General features: G+C 50.5%; 1 protein-coding gene across 4 annotated transcripts in view; it reads left to right on the top strand.

Annotated features, from left to right (window-relative positions):
- LOC113823005 (AT-rich interactive domain-containing protein 5B) overlaps positions 1–23,025 on the top strand; it is a gene marked incomplete at its 3' end in the record, with an annotated part of 239,421 nt that overhangs the window by 73,477 nt on the left and 142,919 nt on the right.

Here is a 23,025-nt window from a genome sequence, read left to right as displayed (position 1 = left end):
TCATAGACAGTCCTCCTCCTCTTCCTTCTCCCCCTCCTCCTCCTCTTCCTTCTCCCCCTCCTCCTCCTCTTCCTTCTCCCCCTCCTCCTCCTCTTCCTTCTCCCCCTCCTCCTCCTCTTCCTTCTCCCCCTCCTCCTCTTCCTTCTCCCCCTCCTCCTCCTCTTCCTTCTCTCCCTCTCTCCCTTCTCTTCCTTCTCCCCCTCCTCCTCCTCTTCCTTCTCCCCCTCCTCCTCCTCTTCCCATTACTTCCCTTCCTATCCTCCTCTTCCTTCATCACTCTTCCTCGTTCTCGTACCTTACCTTCATCGTCTCTCTCTCACCTTTCCACCAGTCTGTCCATCTATTTCACACCTCTTATTTAGGATTTTTTACTGTCTCCTGCACCACATCCTCCTCATACTCCTCTTCCCCCTCCTCTTCCTCCTCCTCCTCCTCCGCTTCTTCCACTTCTTCCACTTCTTCCTCCACCGCATAGTTCTCATATTCTTCCATCTCCTTCTCCCCCCTCCTCCCCCTCTAGTCATTTTACCATCATATCCACAGTTATTTCCTCCTGTTCGGCTTCGACCCCAACCCTTCCTTCCCCCTCTCTCTGTCTCCCTCTTTTCCCGCCCCTCTTTAGATTACCGTCTCCTTCCCCTTTCCCTTTCCCCTCTCCCTTCTTCTATTTTCCCTTTCCCTCCTGTTTCTCCTCCTCCCCTATCTTCCCCCTCTCTCTTATCTTCATGTTCCCCTCTCTCCTCTTCTCTTACACCTCTCCCTCCCCCACTTCTATATTCCCTCTCCCTCTCCCCTTTCCCTTTCCCTCCTCTCCCCCACTTCTATTTCCCCTCCCCCTCTTCCATTTCTCCTCCCCTTTTCCCTTCCCCTTTTTGATCACGTCTCTTCATATCACAGTTACCTTTCCGCTGTTGACCCGTATTACTGCGGGCTGTTCTGACGGGTTGTGATGGCACGCTGCCCGTTTTATTTTGTTGTTTCTCTCTCTATTCTCTCTCTCTCTCTTTCCTCCCTCTCTCTCTCTCCCTCTCTCTCTCTCCCCTCCCTCTGTCTCCCTCCCTCCCTCCCCCCTCTCTCTCTCTCTCTCTCTCTCTCTCGCTCTCTCTCTCTCTCTCTCTCTCTCTCTCTCTCTCTCTCTCTCTCTCTCTCTCTCTCTCTCTCTCTCTCTCTCTCTCTCTCTCTCTCTCTCTCTCTCTCTCTCCCCCTCCCCTCCCTCCCTCTCTCTCTCTCAATCTGCGTGTGTGTATATGAATGGAGAGAGATGGGAGAAAGAAAGAGAGAGAGAAAGAAACATTTGAGCTGGCTGAAAAAAAACGTAAGTTCACGCTCATACCCACTCGGACACAGCAGTAACCACTACCATATCCACATACCCCTTTATGTGGATGCGGTAGGAGTTATCGGTGTGTTTGAGTGGGTATGAGCGAGTGCGTGCCCTTGTGCATGTGTAACCACGAGAGGCAACGCTGAATAGTTCCGCTGCGTGCCGTGGCTATGCTTCGTTTCCTAATCGATATTACGTCTCTTTTTCTCTTTCGCTTTCTGAGGGTGTGGAAAGGGGGGGAGGAGGAGGAGGAGGAGGAGGAGGAGGAGGAGGAGGAGGAGGAGGAGGAGGAGGAGGAGGAGGAGGAGGGGACAGAGGATGGGAAAAAGAGGAAGAGGAAAAGGAAGAAAGAGGAGGGAGGAACGGAGGAAGAGATAGCGTTTGATGGTGGAACGGACGGGAAGGAGGAAGAAGGGAAGAGGGAGAAGGCTTTGAAGCGAGGAAGGGGAGAGGGGAAGGGAGAAAAGGTGAGTGGAAAGGATTGAGGCATCGGGAGGCGTGGCGGTAGGGGACGGGGTGGGGGTGGGGGAGAGGGGGAGAGAGAGGGGGTCAAGGGGGAAGGGCACTTAAGAGAGTCACACAGACGCGACCACACTCCGTTGCCCCTGCCTCCCTGTCCTCTTCCTCTGCGCCTTCACTTCTTTCTTGCCACTTCCCTCTTCCCTCTCCTCGCCTCTCCTCTCCTCTCCTCTCCTCTCCTCGCCTCTCCTCGCCTCTCCCATTTCATCTTTTCTTCCTCTCCTCCTCTCCCCATCTCCGCCTCGCATCCTCTCCTTCTCTCCTGTTCACCTCTTCTCTCCTCTTTTTTCTCCTTTGTCTTATTCATGCTCACCTTTTCCCCTCCGCTCCGCTCACTCTTCATTTCTTCCTCTCATTCTGCCTTTCCTGCTTCGTCTTTGCCCCCACGCCTCCTTTCATCCGCCCTTCCTCTACTCCTCTCCACTTCTCCCCTCCTCGTCCTCTCCCCGTCTCCTCTTCTCCCCTTCTCTCTCTGTCGCTCTATCTCTCTATCTATCTCTCTGTCTCTATATATCTATCTATCTCTATGTCTCTATCTATCTATCTACCTCCCATCTATCTCATCTCTTTTTTCTCTTTCTCTTTCTCTTTCTCTTTCTCTTTCTCTTTCTCTTTCTCTTTCTCTTTCTCTTTCTCTTTCTCTTTCTCTCTCTCTCTCTCTCTCTCTCTCTCTCTCTCTCTCTCTCTCTATCTCTCTCTCTCTCTCTCTCTCTCTCTCTCTCTCTCTCTCTCTCTCCCCCTCCCTCTCCCTCTCTCTCCTCTCTCTCTCTCTCTCTCTCTCTCTCTCTCTCTCTCTCTCTCTCTCTCTCTCTCTCTCTCTCTCTCTCTCTCTCTCTCTCTCTCTCTCTCTCTCTCTCTCTCTCTCTCTCTCCCTCCCTCCCTCCTCCCTCCCTCCCTCCTCTCCTCCCCTCCCTCCCTCCCCCCCCTCCCCCCCTCCCCCCCCTGTCGCTTTCCAGTATTTAGTGGATTAAGAATGGGAAAAAATGCGAAAAAGTGCTCTGGTAAGCAAGAAAAAAAATACAGATATAGGTCAGGGATCCGTCGATATCTAGCGGTGGTCGTAGTGGTCGTGTGGGGTCGGAGGGGGGGGGAGATGTTGGGGGGAGAGGGGGTTAAAGGGGAAAAGAGGAAAAGGAGAAGGTGAGGGTAGTGGAAGGCAAGGGAGAGGAGGAGGAGGAAGAGATTGGAGAAGGAAGGAGGAGAGAGTTGGAAGGAGGGGTAAGTAAGAGGAGGAGGTGTGGGAAGAGGGGATGAAGTGGAGGAAAGGCGGATGCAGTTGATTTGCGATAATTAATGGTGGGAGAGGAATGAGATAAAAGAGGAACAACGCGGATAAGAGAATAAAAGACGGACGGGTGTCGAAAGAGACGAAAAGAAACGAGAAGAATGTGCATGCGGATATCACGAAGAAGAAGAAGAGGAAGAAGAAAAATCTGTAAATCGTCGTAGTGGTGTGACGTGATGGTGCCGATGAGGTCAATAATGGTTGCGAGGGTAGATGAAAAAAAAGAAATAAGTTGGCATTAGTCGTAAATGCGAACCGCCGCCATGATGGGTAAAGGTGGCGTTGCATGGTGTGCACGGATGGCGAATGAATGCGATTTTTTCTCATTTTTCCGTTTTCCCCCCCGTTTTGGTGGTGATTTTTTATGTTTCTCTTTCTTTCTCTATTTCTCTTTGTCTCGTGTCTTTCTCTCTCTTGCTCTCTCTCTCTCCCTCTCTCTCTCTCTCTCTCTCTCTCTCTCTCTCCCTCTCTCTCTCTCTCTCTCTCTCTCTCTCTCTCTCTCTCTCTCTCTCTCTCTCTCTCTCTCTCTCTCTCTCTCTCTCTCTCTCTCTCTCTCTCTCTCTCTCCCTCTCCTCTCCCTCTCCCTCTCCCTCTCCCTCTCCCTCTCCCTCTCCCTCTCCCTCCCTCCCTCCCTCCCTCCCTCCCTCTCTCTCTTTTCTTCTTTTTTTTTGGCACGCTGATTCGCTGCATTCAAGTCAGTCGGTCAGTCCTTCGGTCGGTGCACAGAGTGAGTTACACGTTATTCATTCGTCTGGCGCGCCCCCCCCCCTTCCGGTTAGCGTGTCAGCCCGGCAAGTGGGAAGAGATGCTCGACTTTCTCCGGCCTAAGTCGCGTCGAGAGGGTGGACTTTCCTCGAAGATTCCAGAGAGACCTTGGGGGCTTCGCTCTTTGGTGGCTGCAAGGGGTGGTGGAGGTGGGGGAGTGGAGGTGGTGGGGGTGGGGGTGAAAGAGGTGGTTTTGGGGGTGATAGAGGTTATGGTGGTGGTGATGGAGGGGTTGGTGGTGATAGAGGTTGTGATGGTGGTAGAGGTTGTGATGGTGGTAGATGGTGATGATTAGAGTGATGGTGAACATTAGAGAGGTGGTTTTAGTGGTGGTGAGAATGATGTTGGTGGTGGTGATAGAGATAGTTTTGGTGGTGATGGAAGTGGAAATTGGTGGTTGATAGAGGTGGTGGTGGTGATAGAGGAGGTGGTGGTGTTAAAAGTGGTTTTGGTGGTGATAGGGATGGTGGTGATTCTGGAAATGATGGTGATACGGGAAGTGATGGTGGTGATGGTGGTACAGGAAGGTGGTGATTGACGTGTTGGTGGTGGAGGTGAAAGTGAGGGTATATTTGGAGTAGGAGGGGGATCTTGGATAAAGGGAACGAGCTAGACAGAGGTAGACAATGAGAAATTAAAATATCCACATAAAGAAAAGAAAAAATGAAAGTGTATATATATTTCTTTAGTGCTCTTTCTCATTCTCTGTCTCGCTCTATTCCTCCCCGTGATTCCATCTCCGAATCATGCATGAAATAGTATTTGTGCTCGACGAGTCTTAGGCAACCTCTTCCCCTGCCCCTTCCCCTCCCCTCCCTCCTCCTCCCCCTCCCCCCCTCCCCTTTCCCCTCCCCTCCCCCCCTCAGGCCTTTGCATGTATGAAGTGAAGTACATTGAAGATTTGCGTGTAATGACAGACCGCCGGTTTCCTTCGGCCAGTTTCTTCCCCTCCCCTTCCCCTTCCCTCCCCACAACTTCCCCGCCCTCCCCCCACCTCCACCAACGCTATCACCCTCTCTCTCCCTCTACTTCACCAACACCTCCCTCCCCCCTCCACCGTCTGCACCTCCCCACCCCCGCCTCCAACCTCCCCACTCATTCTCACAGCTGTCTTTCTCCACTCTCCCCTCCCTCCCATCCCCCCCACTCCCTCCCATCCCCCCACTCCCCCTCCGGAATCGCCTTGTATGGAGGCAATGGGGGAGGGGAAGGAGGTGAGAGAATTGAATGGTCGTGCCAGGTCTCCCGGCGCTTCAGCAAGGGTCATGTGAGGTTGATATTTCTCCTTCTTTTTCTCTCTTTCTGTCTTTCTCTCTCTCTCTCTCTCTCTCTCTCTCTCTCTCTCTCTCTCTCTCTCTCTCTCTCTCTGTCTCTATCTCTATCTCTAGCTCTCTTTCTTTCTCTCTCTCTTTCTTTCTCTCTCTCTCTCCGCTCTCTCTCTCCCTCCCTCTCCCCTCTCTCTCTCCCTCTCTCTCTCCCTCTCTCCCTCCCTCCCTCCTTCCCTCCCCCTCCATCCTAACTCCCTCCCTCCCTCCCTCCCTCCCTCTCTCCCTCTCTCCCCTCTCTCCCTCTCTCCCTCTCTCCCTCTCTCCCTCTCTCCCTCTCTCCCTCTCTCTCTCTCTCTCTCTCTCTCTCTCTCTCTCTCTCTCTCTCTCTCTCTCTCTCTCTCTCTCTCTCTCTCTCTCTCTCTCTCTCTCTCTCTCTCTCTATATATATATATATATATATATATATATATATATATATATATATATATATATATACATATATACGATAATGTGTGTGCATACGCGTGTATGTATGTATGCTTACGTATGCGTATGCACGTATACATGTAGCGTGTGTGTGTATGTATGTATACATATATATATTTTTTGTATATGTATATATATGTATATGTGTATGTATATATATATATATATATATATATATATATATATATATATATATATATATATATGCATGTATATAATGTTACCTGCTTTTCCATCCAGCTCTCACTCCCCCTTCGAAAGTCCCCTCGCTCATTAATCAGCCAGATTGCCTTTTCGAAGTACGGAGGACAGACGAGGACTCCCCCGCCCCACCCCCACTCCCACCCCACCCCACCCCCCCCGTCCTTTTTTCCCGCTTGTGTCTCTTTCCTCGCCCTATCCTCAGCGGCCGTTCTTGCCTCCTCTTTGCTCTCGGGACGTTCGGCATCGGCGCTGATGAAGAGCTCTGGCGATCGGAACAGCTGCTGCACGCCGTTGCTCAAGGTGGTTATGCAACCTGTCACGTGGATGGCGCAAGATGGCGTGTTTCCTTCACTTCGTCTCTGCTTGGTGTTTTGTGTGTGTGTGTGTGTGTGTGTGTGTGTGTGTGTGTGTGTGTGTGTGTGTGTGTGGTTGTGTGTGTGTGTGTGTGTGGTTGTGTATGGTTGTATGTGAAGGCGATTTTTTTTTTTGTTTGTTATATTTTTTGTTTATTTATTTATTTCATTTATTTTTGTTAGCTTGCTCGTTTGAAGAAATCAGGGATCGTTTAACGGGCTTCTTCCAGGCGACCTCGGACCGCTCGCGATTGGTCACGGTCGCGCGCATAGAAAACGGCGGCGGATCGCATAGAAAACGAAAGGCCACATCGCGGCGTCTCCCCCCTTCTCTCTCTCTCTCTCTCTCTCTTTCTTTCTTTCTTTATTTCTTTCTTTCTTTCTTTCTTTCTTTCTTTCTTTCTTTCATGCTTAACTTATCTCTATCTCTCTCTCTCTCTCTCTCCTCTCTCTCTCTCTCTCTCTCTCTCTCTCTCTCTCTCTCTCTCTCTCTCTCTCTCTGCTCATCTCTCATCTCTCTTTCTCTTTCACTTCCCTCTCTCTTCCTCCCTCCCCTCCCCTCCCCTCCCCTCCCCACTCGCGCGAAATCAAATTGTCATGTTAGATTTTTTTTTTATTCATTCGCACACATGAATGATGACGTAGGCATATAGTTGCATAACGGGAAAATCTCGAGGGGAATCTGGAGGGAGATTTGAAGTCGTCTGATTCAGTGGCAAGGAATTAAGGTAGATGAGTGGTGTGGGTTCCCCCCTCTCCCCTCCCCTCCCTCTCCCGCACCCTCGCACGCCCGCACCCTCGCACGCCCGTAACCTCCGCCCCTCCTTCAGCGGAACAGGTAGAGGCGACTGGATTACAGGAGTCACGCTTGCCCGAGGGTCGGGTTTGACGCGGGTATCATCACCCGGGTCGACATCGAGACCCCACAGACCCCATAGACCCCATAGGCGGGACACTGGTTGATGCGGCTTCGTCCCCCGGCCAGGTAGACTGCGTGGGATTGGGGGGAGGGGGTCTGGGGGGGGGCTAGGGGGTGTATCTTGGGTGGGGAGGGGGCTCAGGAGGCCTATCTTGGGTGGGGAGGGGAGATCAGAGGGTGTATCTTGGAGTGGGGAGAGTGAGAGGAGAGGGTGTATCTTGGGTGAGGAGAGGAGGCTCAGGTGTATCTTGGGGTGGGAGAGAGAGGCTCGGGGTCTGTATCTTGGGTGGGGAGGGGGGCTCGGGGGTATGTCTTGAGTGGGGAGGGTGGGGAGGGGGGTGTATCTTGGGTGGGGAGGAGGGAGGCTCAGGGGTGCATATCTATCACGGGGGGGGGGCTAGAGGGGAGGTGTGTCTTGGGTGGAGAGGGGGTGGCGGTGTGGGGGGACTGAGGGAGAGTTTGAGGGAAGCCCGCAAAGAGCCAGAAGGGTCGGAAGAGCACGCGCGCGCTTTGATTGGGGGGGGAGGGGGGAGTTGGGGTTCAGAAAGGAGTGGAGAGGGGTTGAGGGCCAGAGTTGATCAGGTGGAGAGGGAGAGAGGAGGAAAAAGGGAGGGTAATTTGCAAAGGAGAGGAGGGTGGTAGTGGGAGGTTAGAGGGGAGAAGTGTTAGGGTGGTAGTGTAGAGGGGAGCGTCTGGGTGGGATGGAGGGAGCAGGATGGCGTTTCGAAGGGAGGGAAGGCGGAGGCAGGTTTAGGGAAGTAGTAGTACAGGCGGATAAGGGAAGGGGTGGAGGAGGGGGAGGGGGTCCAGAGCCGGACAGGACGGGGTGGAAGGAAGCCAAGGATAATGTTGTTTAGGAGGGAGGGGAGTGAGGGACACAGAGGAGAAGGGTGGAGAAATGTCAGTAGGGCGCTCAGGGAGGGAGATGGGAAGGGCAGGAGGGAGCGGGGAGGAGGGGAGGAGGGAGGGAGGGAGGGAGGGGGAGGGTCCGTCGAGGGGCGCGAGCAAGGGGAACGTCAAGGGGAAACTTACCTTTCCTGTTTGGTCGCGGGTGCATTGCAACTTTTAATTGAATTTTCAAAGTTAAGTTTAGTGGCCTGTAGTGTCGGAGCTGGACCGAAGATGTTGCTGGAGATCGGCCGTGGAGAAAAAACTGGGATGGGCGGTGTGGGGGAAGCGGTGGGTGGGGGGTAAGGGAGTTGCCTCGAAGGTGATTATGTCTGTCTGGTTACTCTGGCCAAAGGGGAGGAGCGGAGGGGGGGAGGGGAGGCACCGAGGGTGTTTACAGATCAACTGCTTTGCTCTGGCCTCTGTCGGTATGCGTGCGCCTCTGTCTGTGACTTCCTTGCGCTCTCGTCGCTCTGTGGGTGGTCGCTCCGGCTCTTTGGCTCTATTGATTTTTTAGATTTTGTTTTTTTGTTTTTGTTTTTTTGTGTTTTGTTTTTTTGTTTTCTGTATTTCTCTCTGTCTGTCTGTCTGTCTCTCTCTCTCTCTCTCTCTCTCTCTCTCTCTCTCTCTCTCTCTCTCTCTCTCTCTCCTCTCTCTCTCTCTCTCTCTCTCTCTCTCTCTCTCAGCCTCTCAAGCAAGCAGATCTCACTATCCCCGCTCCCTCAATTTATCTCTCGTCCAGCTTCCCTACCTTTCTCTTTCCATGCTACCCCCTCTCCATCGCCATGCTTGTTCCCTACCTTTCCATCCATCCATCCCTCCCTCCATCCCCTCCCCTCTCTCCCCCCTCTCCTCCCCTCTCTCCCCCTCTCCCCCCCTCTCCCCAAACTTCCTCCAGTCCAGCCTCGACAAAGGGTCGCTGGCTGGGGGCCCGGAAGTCTACACCTGTGATACGTTAAGCTGCAGTTTGGGAAGCAGGGCGAGGGGATGAGAGGAGCAGAGAAGGGGAAGGGAGGAGGAAGAGGAAGGAAGAAAGGGGAAGGAAGGAAGAGGGGAGGGGAGGAGAAGGGAGGAAGGGAGGAGGGAGGAGAGGATAGGAGAAGAGGATAGGGATGGAGATGGAGAGTGGGAGAAGGGATTTCCTTATTGGTTAGGGGAGGGATAGGAAGAGGAGAAGTAGATGTAAGTAGATGAGGAGGAGGAGGAGGTGGAGGTAGATGAGGTGGATGTGGAGGGGATTGGACAGTAGGTGATGATACGTGTATTGCTAGCGCTAATGGATTTGCCGATGGATTAGGGTAGAAGGGTATCTTTTAGACAGAGCTTGCTGTTGCGAAAGAGAAGCTAAGGGAGTGTCATCGTGTTGGGGAAAAAAGGTGTGGATGAAGGAAGGGGAGAAAAAGAGGGATATATGGAGGAAGAAGAGAAGGGAGGAGACAAAGAGGGAGGAAGAGAAGGGAAGGAAGCATATGAATGGAGGAAGCAGAGAAGGGTTAGAAATGTAATTCAAAAAGCTTGCTGTTGCGAAAGAGAAGCTAAGGGAGTGGCATCGTGTTGGGGGAAAAAAAGGTGTGGATGAAGGAAGGGGAGAAAAAGAGAGATATATGGAGGAAGAAGAGAAGGGAGGAGACAAAGATGGAGGAAGAGAAGGGAGGAAGCATAGATGGAGGAAGCAGAGCAGGGTTAAGAAATAATTAAAAAGCGATATGCCTCTTTCCCTGCGAAGGAGAGGAGAGAAAAATGAGAAAACGACGACGAACACGTCCTCCACGAGAGCGAAGGAGAAGGATGAACGAGAGAAACAAACAGGCGGCGGAAAGAAAGAAAAGAAAAAGAGAGAGAGAGACCGAAACGAAATAAAAGTTAGAATACCTGTCTGTTTAAATTGCTGCCTCTACAGAACGGGAATGAAAAGGGTTTGTTCGGGTAAGAAGGAAGTCCAGCAGGTACAAAGGCAGATTGTTGACATATTGACAGTGCGTGATGGAGGGAGGGAGGGAGGGAGGGAGAAGGGAGGGGCGGCTGTGCCAGAACAGAGGGGGAGAAGAAAGAGGGAGAAGGAAGAAGGGAGGGTGATGTGGGGACGTCTAGAGAGGGAGTGGAAGGGAGAGAGAGGGAGTGAATGAGAGAGAGTATTCGAGTGGGGGAGGGAGGTAGAGGAAGGAGAGAGAGGGAAGAGAGTGAAAGAGAGTGGAGGAGGGGAGACGGAGAGGAAGAGTGAGGGAGGTAGAGGGACTGAGACAAGAAAGAGAGAGCGCAATCAAAGGATGACAGGATGCAAGCCAGGTAGGGGAAGGAAGCAAGTAGAATGAAGGAGAAGACTAAGCTAATATTGAGAGAGAAAAATAAGCACAAGCAGGAGGAGGGAGAGGGAGAGGGAGGGAGAGAGAGGGAGGGAGGGAGAGAGGGAGAGGGAGAGGGAGAGAGGGAGAGGGAGAGAGGAGAGGGAGAGAGGGAGGAAGAGGAGGAGGGAGAGGGAGAGGGAGAGGGAGAGAGAGAGGGAGAGGGAGAGGGAGAGGAGAGGGAGAGAGGAGAGAGGGAGAGAGGAGAGAGGAGGGAGAGAGAGAGGGAGAGAGAGAGAGAGAGAGAGAGAGAGAGAGAGAGAGAGACAGGGAGAGAGAGAGAGAGGGGGGGGGCAGGGAGGAAGGAGGGAGGAGGGCGAAGAGCCGTGCCTGAGCATGCGAGCGCTCAGTGCGGAGTAAGTGGCTGATTGGTGGGAATGAGGCGACTGATAATGACCTGAATGGTAATGCGGTAATGATATTGATTATTTGAATCAGGGATCTTATTACCGTAAATTGAATTATTGTAATTGCAACAAGATTTTGATGGCGCTGTGCAGATTGTACGGGTGATGAATACATACTTCGTGCATGTGCTGTAGTTGCGCAGATAAATACACACGCGCGCGCGCACGCACACACATACATGCACACTCACACACACACACACACACTCTCTCTCTCTCTCTCTCTCTCTCTCTCTCTCTCTCTCTCTCTCTCTCTTCTCTCTCTCTCTCTCTCTCTCTCTCTCCTCCCTCCCTCCCTCCCTCCCTCAACTCACTCACTCACTCACTCACTGCTCACTCACTCACTCACTGCACTCACTCTCCTGCCTCACTCCCTCCCTCCCTGCCCCTCCCTCCTCCCCTCCCTCCCCTCCCTCCCTCTCCTCCTCCCTCCCCCTCTCTCTCTCTCTCTCTCTCTCTCTCTCTCTCTCTTCTCTCTCTCTCTCTCTCTCTCTCTCTCTCTCTCTCTCTCTCTCTCTCTCTCTCTCTCCCCTCCCTCTCTCTCTCTCTCTCTCTCCTCCCTCCCTCCCTCCCTCCCTCCTTCCCTCCCTCCCTACTCCCTCCCTCCCTCCCTCTCCTCCTTCTCCTCCCTCCCTCCCTCTCTCTCTCTCCCTCTCTCTCTCTCTCTCATCTCTCTCTCTCAATCCCTCTTTCTCTTACTCTTTCTCTCTCTCTCTTTATCTCTCTCTCTCTCAATCCCTCTTTTTCTTACTCTTTCTCTGTCTCTCTTTCTCTTTTTCTCTCTTACGGGTGTATGAAGATAGTGACAGGAATAACTCCGAGGCGATGGCTGGCAAAGCGAGGGAGGGGAGAGGGGGCGTGAAGGAAATTGGGGCGTACTAGGAAATCGATGAAAGGAGAGAGAGAGGGAGAGGAAGGAGGTGGAGGAGATAGAGGAAGGGATGGAGGAGGAAATGGAGTAAAGGGAGGGGATGGAGGTGGAGGGTGGTGGTGGGGGGGTGGAGGAGGAGGAGGAGGGCGAATGATGACGATGGTGAAACTAAAAGTGATGGAGGAGGAGCAGGAAGAAAAGAAAAAAATGTGGAAGAGGAGGATGGAGAGGAATAGAAGGAAAAAAAAGTTGATGGTGTAGATGAAGAGAAGAATTTAATGGTGTTGATGAAGAAGAAGAATAAAGAAAAGAAAAGATAATGGTGTGGATGAAGAAAAATAAAGAAACGAAGTTGGTTTAGATGAAGAATAATAAAGAAAAGATGATAATGGTAAAGACGATAATGCTGTAGACGAAGAATAAAATGGAAAAGAATTTGATGGTGTAGATGAAGAAAAGAGATTCTGTGAAGTGAGGCAAGAGGTAAAACAGGAAATGACTCAATGGAAGGAAATGGGACAGTAAGAACAAAGGTGAAAATAGGCAGAAAATAAATGGGTGTAATAGGTAATGGAGATGAAAGTGGTAGGGATGAAGAAAAATGAAAAGAGCGAAGGAAGGAGGAAGGTGAGAGGATATGGCGGTGTGTGTAACTAGGATTATAAAGAAAGAGAGACGGACACACATACAGACAGACAGACCGACAGACAGACATAAAGACACCGGCGCACCAAAGGTAGATGGAAATAAACAAAGAAGAATTGTGAGAAAAAGAAACAAAGCAAGACACGTGAAAATAGAAAGACTGAGATATAAAGTAAATGAAAAAGAATAAAAGATGAAGTAATAACAATGATAATAATAATAATAATAATAATAATAATAATAATAATAATAATAATAATAATAATGATAAGACAAAACTAGATTCAAAGAGATACACAAAGAAACAAGATAAAGTGATAGGAAGAGAATGACGGAAAGATGAGGAGGAGGAAAAGGGGGGTAGAAGAATTGATAAATGATGAATAGAAGTGATAAGGGAAGAGAGAGAGGGAACGAGGGGAAATAAGACAATAAAAATGATCGAGAAAGGGAGAGGGAGAAGAGGGAAGAGAATAAGGGACGGAGGAATGAAAGTGATCGAGAAAACGTGATAAAGAGAGTGTATAGAAGAACCTGAAGAGGCGAGCCGCGAACCAACCAGCCGGCCAGTGTGTGCATGAGTGCGTGCGTGCGTGTGGGTTTGCGTGCGTGCATGCATGCGTGGACAATGGTGTAGGTCTAATTTTTCCTCAGCTGAATTGGCAGGCTTCTCTCTCTCTCTCTCCGTTCGGGGTTTCTTTTGGGGGAGATTTCAGAAACTTGTTTTTTTCTCTTTCTCGTTCTTTCTCTTTCTATATATATATATATATATATATATATATATATATATATATATATATATATATATATATATGTATGTATGTATGTATGTATGTGTGTGTGTGTGTGTGTGTGTGTGTGTGTGTGTGTGTGTGTGTGTGTGTGTGTGTGTGTGTGTGTGTGTGTGTGTATGTGTGTATGTGTGTATGTGTGTATGTATATATATATGTATATGTATATGTGTATGTGTATGTGTATGTGTATGTGTGTGTGTGTGTGTGTGTGTGTGTGTGTGTGTGTGTGTGTGTGTGTTATGTATATGGTATATGTGTTAGATATACATATGTATATGTATTTATGCACATATTATGTTAACACATACATGCGTAACAGACATTTGTATTAATTTTGTGTGTCTATCATTATCTTCTCGTGTGTGCGTTTATTAGACGATCGTGATTTATTGTGTGATTCCCGAGTGATTGCAAGTACTGTGTTATTTATTTTTTTTCCCCACTCGCGCTCCTCCCCTCGGCGCAGATGGGCGTCCCAGGCGGAGGGGAATCCGGGCCTTGTGCGGGGCGGCATAGGTGTGAAATTCGCCTGGCGTGACTGTGAGAGATATCAGGTTGTGGGTGCAAGGGCGGGGTTTCCATGGAGACGACTTGAAGAGGCCGATTAGACGTCTAGCCCTGCGATGGGGTTTTGTCTCGGGGTTGTGTGGGGGGTGGGGGTGGGGGGAGTCTACGGGGGCCGTCCACTTTGCTTCTTCATCTATCCCCCCCCCCTTTCGTTATGATGGGAGGGGGGAAAGGGAGTTTTCCCATGTTTTTTTTTCATCGTTAGTTTCTTGTTTGTTTGGCCATTCCATTTTTTTCTATCTGTCTGTTAATATCTCTCTCTCCCTCTCTCCCTTCCCCCTCTCCCTCTCTCCCTTCCCCCTCTCCCTCCCACTGCCCCCTCTTTCCCTTTCCTCTTTCCTGCCTTTCCTCACTTTTTCTTGGCACTTTTTCTAACACACTCCATCCAACACCCTTCTCCTACTCTTTACTTTTTTCCACCTCTTCCTTTTTTCTTCCTCTTCTTATCCTCCCTCTCCATTCCATCCTTCCCCTTCCTCTTTTCCTTTCCTCCTCCTCCTCATTCTTCTTTTCTTCTTTCCCTCCCACCTCTTCATCCTCGTTCCCGCCCTCCTCATCTTCCCTCCTTTCTCCTCCTCCTTCTTCCCTCCTTCCTCCTCCTCCTCTTTCCCTCCCTCCTCGTCCGTCTCCTCTTACTCTCACTCTTATTCTTCACCCTTCTCCTCTTTTCCCACCTTCCTGCCCCCTCCCTCCTCCCCCATCCCCCCATCATCTCATCCTTTCCTCCCCACCCCCAATATCTCATCCTTCCCCCTCCCCTTTTTCCCCACCTCCACCCCACCCCCATTTGCACCCCCACCCCCCCTCCCGGCCCGTACTTTTACCCCGGCGACATGTCCTTTTGAGTAATTACCGGGTTTTGCGTGTGCGTGCGTCGGGCTGTGTGCGAGGCGCGTCTTCGGACTCTTTTTTTGCCCCCCCCCTCCCTCCCTCCCTCCCTCATCCCTCCCTCCCTCCGTCCATCTTCTGTTGTCTTGAGATGCCATCAAGGTTTTGTTATTCTTTTGATGGTGATGGGGATTTGTTGTTATTGCTGGGGATTGTTGTTAGTCTTATTGATATTATTATTGTTGCTGTTAGTTGTTATTATTATTATTATCAGTGTTGTTAGTTATTTAAATTATTATTATTATCAGTGTTGTTAGTTATTATTATTATTATTATCATTGTTGTTAGTTATTATTATTATTGTTATCAGTGTTGTTAGTTATTATTATTATTATCAGTGTTTTAGTTATTATTATTATTATTATCAGTGTTGTTAGTTATTATTATTATTATTATCATTGTTGTTAGTTATTATTATTATTATTATTATTATTATTATTATTATTATTGTTGTTGTTGTTGTTGTTGTTATTATTTTTGTTTATTATTATTATCTTCATTATTTTTTGGGGGTGGAGGGAGGGTTGTTACAGTTTTGTTGTTGATTGTATTCATGATTCCATTGTTTTGTCAGCGTTTCTACTGATACATTGAGGGTGAAATTACGTTCTTTTGTTTGTTTGTCTGTTTCCTTTTAGGCCTATTCGAAGGCTTTCTGAGTAACTCTTGTTTCTGTTCTGTTCATTTTTCTTTCGTCTTTTTTATCATCTCTCCTCGCTGTCATTATTTTTTATTGCTCTCTCTCTTTCTTGTTTCCGCTCCTTGTTCTTTTATTACCTTCCTTTCTTCTTCTGCCGTTTCCAATTTGGGTTATTTACCCGTCTCTTACCTTCCATTTCAGTCAATTTCCTCTCTCTCTCTCTGTCTCTCTCTCTCTCTCTCTCTCTCTCTCTCTCTCTCTCTCTCTCTCTCTCTCTCTCTCTCCCTCTCTCTCTCTCTCTCTCTCTTTCTCTCTCTTTCTCTCTCTTTATCTCTCTCTCTCTCTTTCCTTCTCCCTCCTTCCCTCCTCCTCTCCTCACTCCCTCCTTCCCTCTCTCTCTCCTTTTCCCTCCTTCCCTCCTCCTCTCCTCACCTCCTCACTCCCTCCTTCCTTCTCTCTCCTTCTCCCTCCTTCCCTCTCTCTCCCCTTCTCCCTCCTTCCCTCCCTTTCGCTCTCCCTCCCGTTCTCCATTTCTCTCTCGCTCCCCGCCCCTCGCTCTCCATTTCCAACTCTCTCAGCCTCTCGCGCAGACAGGCGGGAAGAGAGGGAGGCGGGGAGACACACCAGTGGCGCAGACAGACGCTGCCGAGGCCTTGGACCAGGGAGGGAAGGGATGAGGGGAGGGGAGGGCAAGGGGGGAAAGGGAGAGGAGGAGAGGGGACGGGAGGGGAAAGGAGAGGGGAAAGGGGAGAGGAATGGAGAGGGGAAAGGGGAGAGGAGGAGAGGGGACGGGAGAGGAATGGAGATGGGAAAGGGGAAAGGAGGGAGAGGAATGGAAGGGAAAGGAGAGGAGGAGGAAAGGAAAGGAGAGAGGAGGAGAGGAGAGGGAACAGGAGGGGAAAGGGGAGAGAGGAGGGGAGGAAAGGGACGGGAGGGAGAAGGGTAAAGGAGTGAAGGAGAGGGGAAAGGAGATGAGAGAAGGAGAGGGGAAGGAGAGGAGGGAAGGAGAGGGGCAAGGGGAGAGGAGGGAGGAAAGGAGAGGGGAAAGGGAGAGGAGAGGCGAGGGATGGAGGGTTTGAGTGAAAATAGGCCTTGGAATGGAATGGGATAAGAAAGAACAAAAGCAGTGGGGGGAAAGAGGGAGGAGGAGGAGGAGGAGGAGGGTAAAAAGGAATAAATATTTTTTAGGGACTGCGGAGTGAAAGAGAAAATTGTCCTTGGGATAGAAGAAGTGGAGAGGATAGAAGGAAGGAGGGAGGGAGGGAGGGGGAAAGTTAGGAAGAGAAGAACTTGTAGAGAGTGGGATTGAGAACAAAAATACGCTTTGGAATGGAATAAAAGAAATAGAAGGAGGAGGGGAGGGTGGGAGGGAGGGGTGTGGGGGAGAAGGATAGAAGAGGGAAGGACAACAAGTAGTAAAGGTGTGGATGAAAAAGGCCTGGGAATCAAATGGAAAGGAATGGAAAATGAATAAAGATCGATAAGACAAAGAAAATAAATAAAGAGGGGAGGGTGGTTAAGGGGGAAATCAATAAAAAAACATGTCGGTGTTTGTGAGTGAAAGTAAACCTTGGAATGGGATGGAATAGGATAGAATAAAAGGAAGGGAGGGAGGGAGGATAAGAGGAGGGCATAGAGGAGATGAAGACACACAGGGGGTGAGAGTGAAGAGCAAAACTTAGAACGGAATGGAATGATAAAAGAGGGAGAACGATAAAAGGAGGAGGGGCGAAGAAATAAAGCTTTTGAAAGGAATAATAAAAAAGACGAAAAGAAGTAGGAAAGAAGGAAGGCAGGGAGGGAGGGAGGGAAGGAGGGAGGGGATAGACCTAGATGGGAGGGGAATAAAAAAAAAAACTTGTAGGTTTTGATAATGAAAAGAAAGCATTCTCTGGAGTCCGGCGAATGAGTCGGGGGGGGAGGGGGGAATGACGTCACACTCGGGATGAAGACGGAAGGGAAAGGTAAAAAAAAGGGGAAGGAAAGAACAGAAAAGGGAGTGGAAGAAAGGGCGGAGAAGGGGAGGCAGTGAAAAAAAAAAGATTTGTGAAAATAATGACAAGAGGTAGGATCTAATTCGTGTTTTGTTTAATCGCATGCCTGTTTCATGTGCGTTTCTTCGTGTGTGTTTGTGTTTGTGAGCGCGCGCGCGCGGGTCTGAATTGGGAGCGTAGCGTCTTGAGAGAGGGTGGGGAGAGGGGGGGAGGGTCGTCGCGTGAGGGTGGGGGGGGGGAGGGTCGTCGCGTGAGGGTGGGGTGGGTTTTGGGGTGGGTTGGTTCCGCGACGGGGAGTGATGGCCGGAGTTTGTCAGGAAAGAAGGGCCGGCAGGGAGAGCGAGAGGGAGACGCACGCAAGACGCCGTGCGACCATGACAGACAGGCAGACACCCCGACCAGCCCGACCAGCCCGACCTCCCGACCTCCCGACCAGCCGCCCTGACCTGACCGGACGAAAAGACAAAAGAGACAGCGGGCAGGTAGGCCTACAGGGCAGGCAAGCAAGGCATTAAGGCAATCAAGCAAGCGGGGAAGAAGGGAGGAATCCGCTCAGCCGGGGAACAGGGGAAGGGAAGGGGTGGGGGCGAGGGAAAGATTCCGGGCACGAGACGACCTAACTTGCCAATAAGCAAATAAGGGAAGTTGAGACTGGCAAACAGCGGGGTGGAAAGAGGGCGGCGGGGAATGGGAGGTAGGAAGGAGGAGGAGAAAGGGAGGGAAAGGAGGGAAGGAAGAAGAGAGGAGGAGGAAAGGGAGGAAAGGAGGGAGGAAGAGGAGGAGGAGAAAGGGAGGGAAAGGAGGGAGGAAGAAGAGAGGAGGAGAATTGGAGGGAAAGGGAGGAAGTAGAATGGTGTAGGGATGAGCTAAGAGGGAGGGAGGTGGAGGAGAGGAAGAAGAGGAGGAAGGAGAGGGAGGGGAGGCGAAAAGGAGAGGAGGAGGAAGGAAGAGAAGGGAGGAGGAAAGAGGAAGGGTGAGATGGGAGAGGGAGGGTGGAAGGTAGAGGAAAAGAGACAGGAGGATAGGAAACGACAAGATGTGAGGGGAAGGATGAGACAGGAATGCAGAAGGAAAAAGGGGGGGGGGGTAAGAAAAATATTAGGGGCAGGGAGAGGGAGAACAGGGAAGGACAGAAGGGGAAATGAGAGAAGGGAGGGAGGAAGGAGGAAAGAGATGAGAAGCAAAGTATAGGGACGGATGGAAGAAAGGGATAAAGAGAAGTGAAGGACAGAGGTGAGGGGGGAGGAAGAATCCTCCCCCCTCACCTCTCTCCTTCTCTTAAAGAGAAAGAAAGAAAGAAAAAAAGGGGAGGAGGGATAGGGAGGAATTGAAGAGGAGAGTGGAGAGAAAAGGGGAAGGAGAGAGGAAAGAGAAGAGGAAGGAGGGAGAAAGGGAAGACGAGAGGAAAAGGGAAGGAAGGAGGGAGAAAGGGAAGACGAGATTAAAGAGAGTAGGGAGGAAGGAGGAGAGGAGGAGAGCCTTGGAAGGGAGGCATACCGGCAGGAAAATGAGATGAGAGAGAGGCCTTCGGACGGACACACACGCACGCACGCCGGGGGAAGGGTAGGGAGGGGGTAGGGTAGGGAAGGGTAGGGTAGGGACAGGGCGGGATGTGGTTGCACAGCATTGCAGGCAGGAGGAGGATGAGTGGAGTGGGAGGAGGAGAAAGAAGGAAGGGAAGGGGGAGTGGGAGGAGGAGGAGAGAAGGGAAGGGGAAGGGAAGTGGGAGGAGAGGAGGGGAGGAGGGGAAAGGGAATGGGAGGAGGAGGAGGAGGAGGGGGAGAGGAGGGGGAAGGGAAGTGGGAGTGGAAGGAGGAGGAGGAAGGGAAAGGGGAGTGGGAGGAGGTGGGTTAAGGGGGGAGGAGTGGGTCTGCCGGGGGAACGCAAAGGGAATGATGAGGTGATTTTCTCGCATACGGTGTTGAACTTCCACCCTCTTCTCTCTTCCTTCTTCTTCATTCTTCTCATTCTTCGTCCTCCTCCCATACTCTTTCTTTTCCTCCTCATCTGTCTCCTCCTCCACCTATTCCTGCTCTTCTTCCCTTTCTTCTTTCCCCCCTCCTCCGCATCCTTTTTTCCTCTTTTCTCTTCCCCATCCTCATCCTCCATCGCCGTTCACCTGTTCCTCCTTCCCCTCCTCATCATTTCTCCTCTTTCTCTCCTCCTCTCCTCCATGCCCCATCCACATCTAACCCTAATATTGAGTCCCCTCCTCCCCCATCCTCATCTTACCCCACACCCGCATCCTCACCCTGCCCCTCACGTTCATCCTCACCCCCCTCTCATCCTCATCCTTATCCCTCATTCCCCCTCATACCCCATCCTTATCCTCATTCCCCCTCATACCCCATCTTTATCCTCATCCCCCCCTCATCCTCAGCCTTATCCTCATACCCCCTCTCATCCTCAGCCTTATCCTCATTCCCCCCTCATACCCCCTCTCATCCTCATCCTTATCCTCATACCCCATGCTTATCCTCACCCCCTCTCATCCTCAACCTCATCGGAAAGGGGTTTGTGTCTCCTGGATTCGCCGTCGTCTTCGGTCTTATCCTCATCATCAGCTGTTGACGTCGCTCTCCTTTCCGTGACTGGGAGAGGGGGTGGGGGTGGGGGGTGGGGGTGTTACGCTGTTACATTAACACCGTTATTTAATTCGACTGTGATTAGCGCTCGTGATAGACTGGACGGGGGTCGGACACGTAAAGAGAGGAGGAGAAATGGAGGAAAAGGAGGGAAGGAAGAAGAGAGGAGGAGAAAGGGAGGGAAAGGAGGGAAGGAAGAAGAGAGGAGAAACGGGGGGGGGGGGGGGTAGATTGTGTTTGGTTTTGAGGACTGGTCGGATGGGTTGCGAGAGTTGGGAGGAGAGAGAGAGAGAGAGAGGAGATGAAGTGGGATAGAAGTAGGCAGAAGGAAGTGGAAATGAAGGGGGCAGAAGGAATGCAACGACTGGAAAATGGGAAAAAGGCGATACAGAGTGTGGTTTTGATGTCTGTTGGAAGAGGATGGGCGTGAGAAACGTAGCAAGAGAAGGTAGGGAGAAGGAGGAGGAGAATTATGATAGTAGATGGAGTCCTAGGGCCCTCCCCACTTTTCGTTCTGTCTCTCTTTCTCTTTCTCTCTTTTCTCTCTCACTCTCTTCCTCTCTCGCTCTCCCTCTCCCTCCCTCTCTTGCTCCCTCCCTACCTCCCTCCCTCTCTTTCTCCCTCTCTTCCTCTCTCGCTTCCTCTCTCACTCTCTATCTATCTCTCTATCTCTATCTCATCTGTCTGTTAGGGAGGGAGGCGAGAGGAAAGGAGGGAATCCCCAACTCTGTATTTGCATACGTCTATAAGGAGGCGAGAGCGGTGGGAGGCTGCATCTTGACTATTTCACGTGATGATGAACCGCCCAGGGGATGAATGTGCGCGAGTGTGATGGGAAATGAGGTAGAGCCGAGGAGAGGAGGAGAAAACCGGGAAGAGGGATAGAGCCGGGGAGAGGAGGATAGTAGGGGGATGGGATAGAGCTGGGTAGAGGAGAGTAGGGGGATGGGATAGAGCTGGGGAGAGGAGAGTAGGGAGATGGGGTAGAGCTGGGGAGAGGAGAGTAGGGGGATGGGATAGAGCTGGGGAGAGGAGAGTAGGGGGATGGGATAGAGCTGGGGAGAGGAGAGTAGGGAGATGGGGTAGAGCTGGGGAGAGGAGGATAGGGGGATGGGATAGAGCTGGGGAGAGGAGGATAGGGGATGGGATAGAGTTTGGAGAGAGGATAGAGGCATGGAATAGTGCCGAGAAGAGGAGGAGTAAACCGCAAAAAGGGATAGAGCCGAGGAGAGGAGAGTAGGGGGATGGAATAGAGTCGGAAAGAGGAGAAAATCGGAAAGAGGGATAGAGCCGAGGAGAGAGAGAGTAGAGGGGATGGGATAGAGTCGGGAAGAGGAGGATAGGGAGTGGGATAGAGTCCAGAAGAGGAGGAGAAAAGCGGGAAGAGGGATGGAGCTGGAGAGAGGAGGATAGGGGGATGGGATAGAGCTGAGAAGAGGAAGAGAAAACCGGGAAGAGGGATACAGCTGGGGAGAGGAGAGTAGAGGGTTTGGGATAGAGTCGGGAAGAGGAGGATGGAGGAATGGGGTAGAGTTAGGAAGAGGAGAAGAGGGGGATAGGATAGAGCCGGGAAATGGAAGGAAAGGGAATGGAATCAAGCCGAGAAAAGGAGAAAAGAGATCCGAAAAGGGGGATATTGATAAAAGCCGGGAAGAGGGGAGAAGGGAATGAAGTGAAGAGGAATGAGGAATGAGATTGAACCGGGAAAAGTAGTAACGGGGAATGGCATAACTCCGCTAAGAGGATGGGGAAAGGGGAGAGGGGGGGAAGGGGGGAAGGGAGAGAAACGGGGTGAATTAATTGCTCCAGTTTTGCGTCTGAGTCTCGCTGCCTTTGTGTACCGTGGGATACACTTGCTTTTCGTTCGGATTTTGTTTGTTATCCTTTCTTTCCCTCTTTTTAATCTCCGTTTTTTTTTTCTTTTTCTTTTTTAATTTTTTTTTCTTTTTTTTCTTTTCTTTTTTTCTTTTCTTCTTTTTCTTTTCTTTTTCGTCTAGGTTTTTCTCTCTCCGCTCCCGACTCCGTTTGCTAGTACTTCCGCTTGACCTTTATTTTTTATGTATGTATGAATTTGTTAATTTAATTATTTGTAGCTTTATTTTAGTAATTCATTTTTTTTCATTAGCTTCGTGTTTTTTGTCCTGCTTTCTTTCTCTCTCTCTCTCTCTCTCTCTTTCTCTTTGTCTCTCTCTTTCTTTTTCTCTCTCTCTCTCTCTCTCTCTCTCTCTCTCTCTCTCTCTCTCTCTCTCTCTCTCTCTCTCTCTTTCTCTCTCTCTCTCCCTCTCTTTCTCTCTCCCTCCTCCTCTCTCTCCCTCTCCCTCCCTCTCTCTTTCTCCTTCCCTCCCTCTTTCTCCTCAGTCACTCGTAGGGCGTTGTCGCTGCGAAGAACCGGTTGTAACGTTGGTAATGACAGCCTGGACTGCCAAATATGCTGTTTTTTCAGCAGTGCCAGACGTGTGTATGTGTACGCCTCCCCCTCTGTCTCCCTGAGTGACAGAGGGGGAGGAGGAAGAGGAAGAAGAAATATAGCGGGGGAGGTGAAAGAGGAGGAAGAGAGAGGGGTGGGAGAGAGAGGAGAGGAGGAGAGAGAGAGAGAAGAGAGAGAGAGAGAGAGAGAGAGAGAGAGAGAGAGAGAGAGAGTGAGAGAGAGAAGAGAGAGAGAGTGAGAGAGAGAGAGAGAGAGAGAGAGAGAGAGAGAGTGAGTGGTGAGTGGTGAGTGGTGAGTGGTGGTGAGTGGTGGTGGTGGTGGTGGTGGTGAGTGGTGGTGGTGGTGGTGGTGAGTGAGTGAGTGAGTGAGTGAGTGAGTGAGTGGGTGGGTGAGTGAGTGAGGAAGAGAGACAGAGACAGGCCACATACAGACAGACAGAGGGTTGGGGAGGGGAAGGAAGAGGAGAGGAAGAACCGGAAGAGAGAGAGAGAGAGAGGATTCGGGAGAACTGAAGGAAGCACACACGAGTAGTATGATACGAGAAAAAAATAAATGTAAGTGTATGTGTACTTACGGACAGAGCTTTTTGTTCTTTGACTTAACCTGACCTGTTTTTTTTTCTTTCTTTCTTTCTTTCTTTCTACGGAGATCCATAATGAGCGACTTTGTTATTAACTCTTTCTCTTTCTCTCTTTACAGGTATGTTGGTGTTACGCGAGGCTTGTGGCGGTGGCGTAAGGGAAGGGTGATTCGTTGGTAGTAAGTTGCGTGGTTCATTTATTCCTTTACTCATTCACTTGTTGTTATTGCTAGGTTTAGTGTACTTAATGTTATCGTAATCATTTTTGTTATT

The sequence above is a fragment of the Penaeus vannamei genome, chromosome 13, assembly GCF_042767895.1.
Source record: "Penaeus vannamei isolate JL-2024 chromosome 13, ASM4276789v1, whole genome shotgun sequence".
Classification (NCBI taxonomy): domain Eukaryota; kingdom Metazoa; phylum Arthropoda; class Malacostraca; order Decapoda; family Penaeidae; genus Penaeus; species Penaeus vannamei.
Note: the sequence above shows the minus strand (reverse complement) of the source record. Positions and strands in the feature narration are given on the sequence as shown.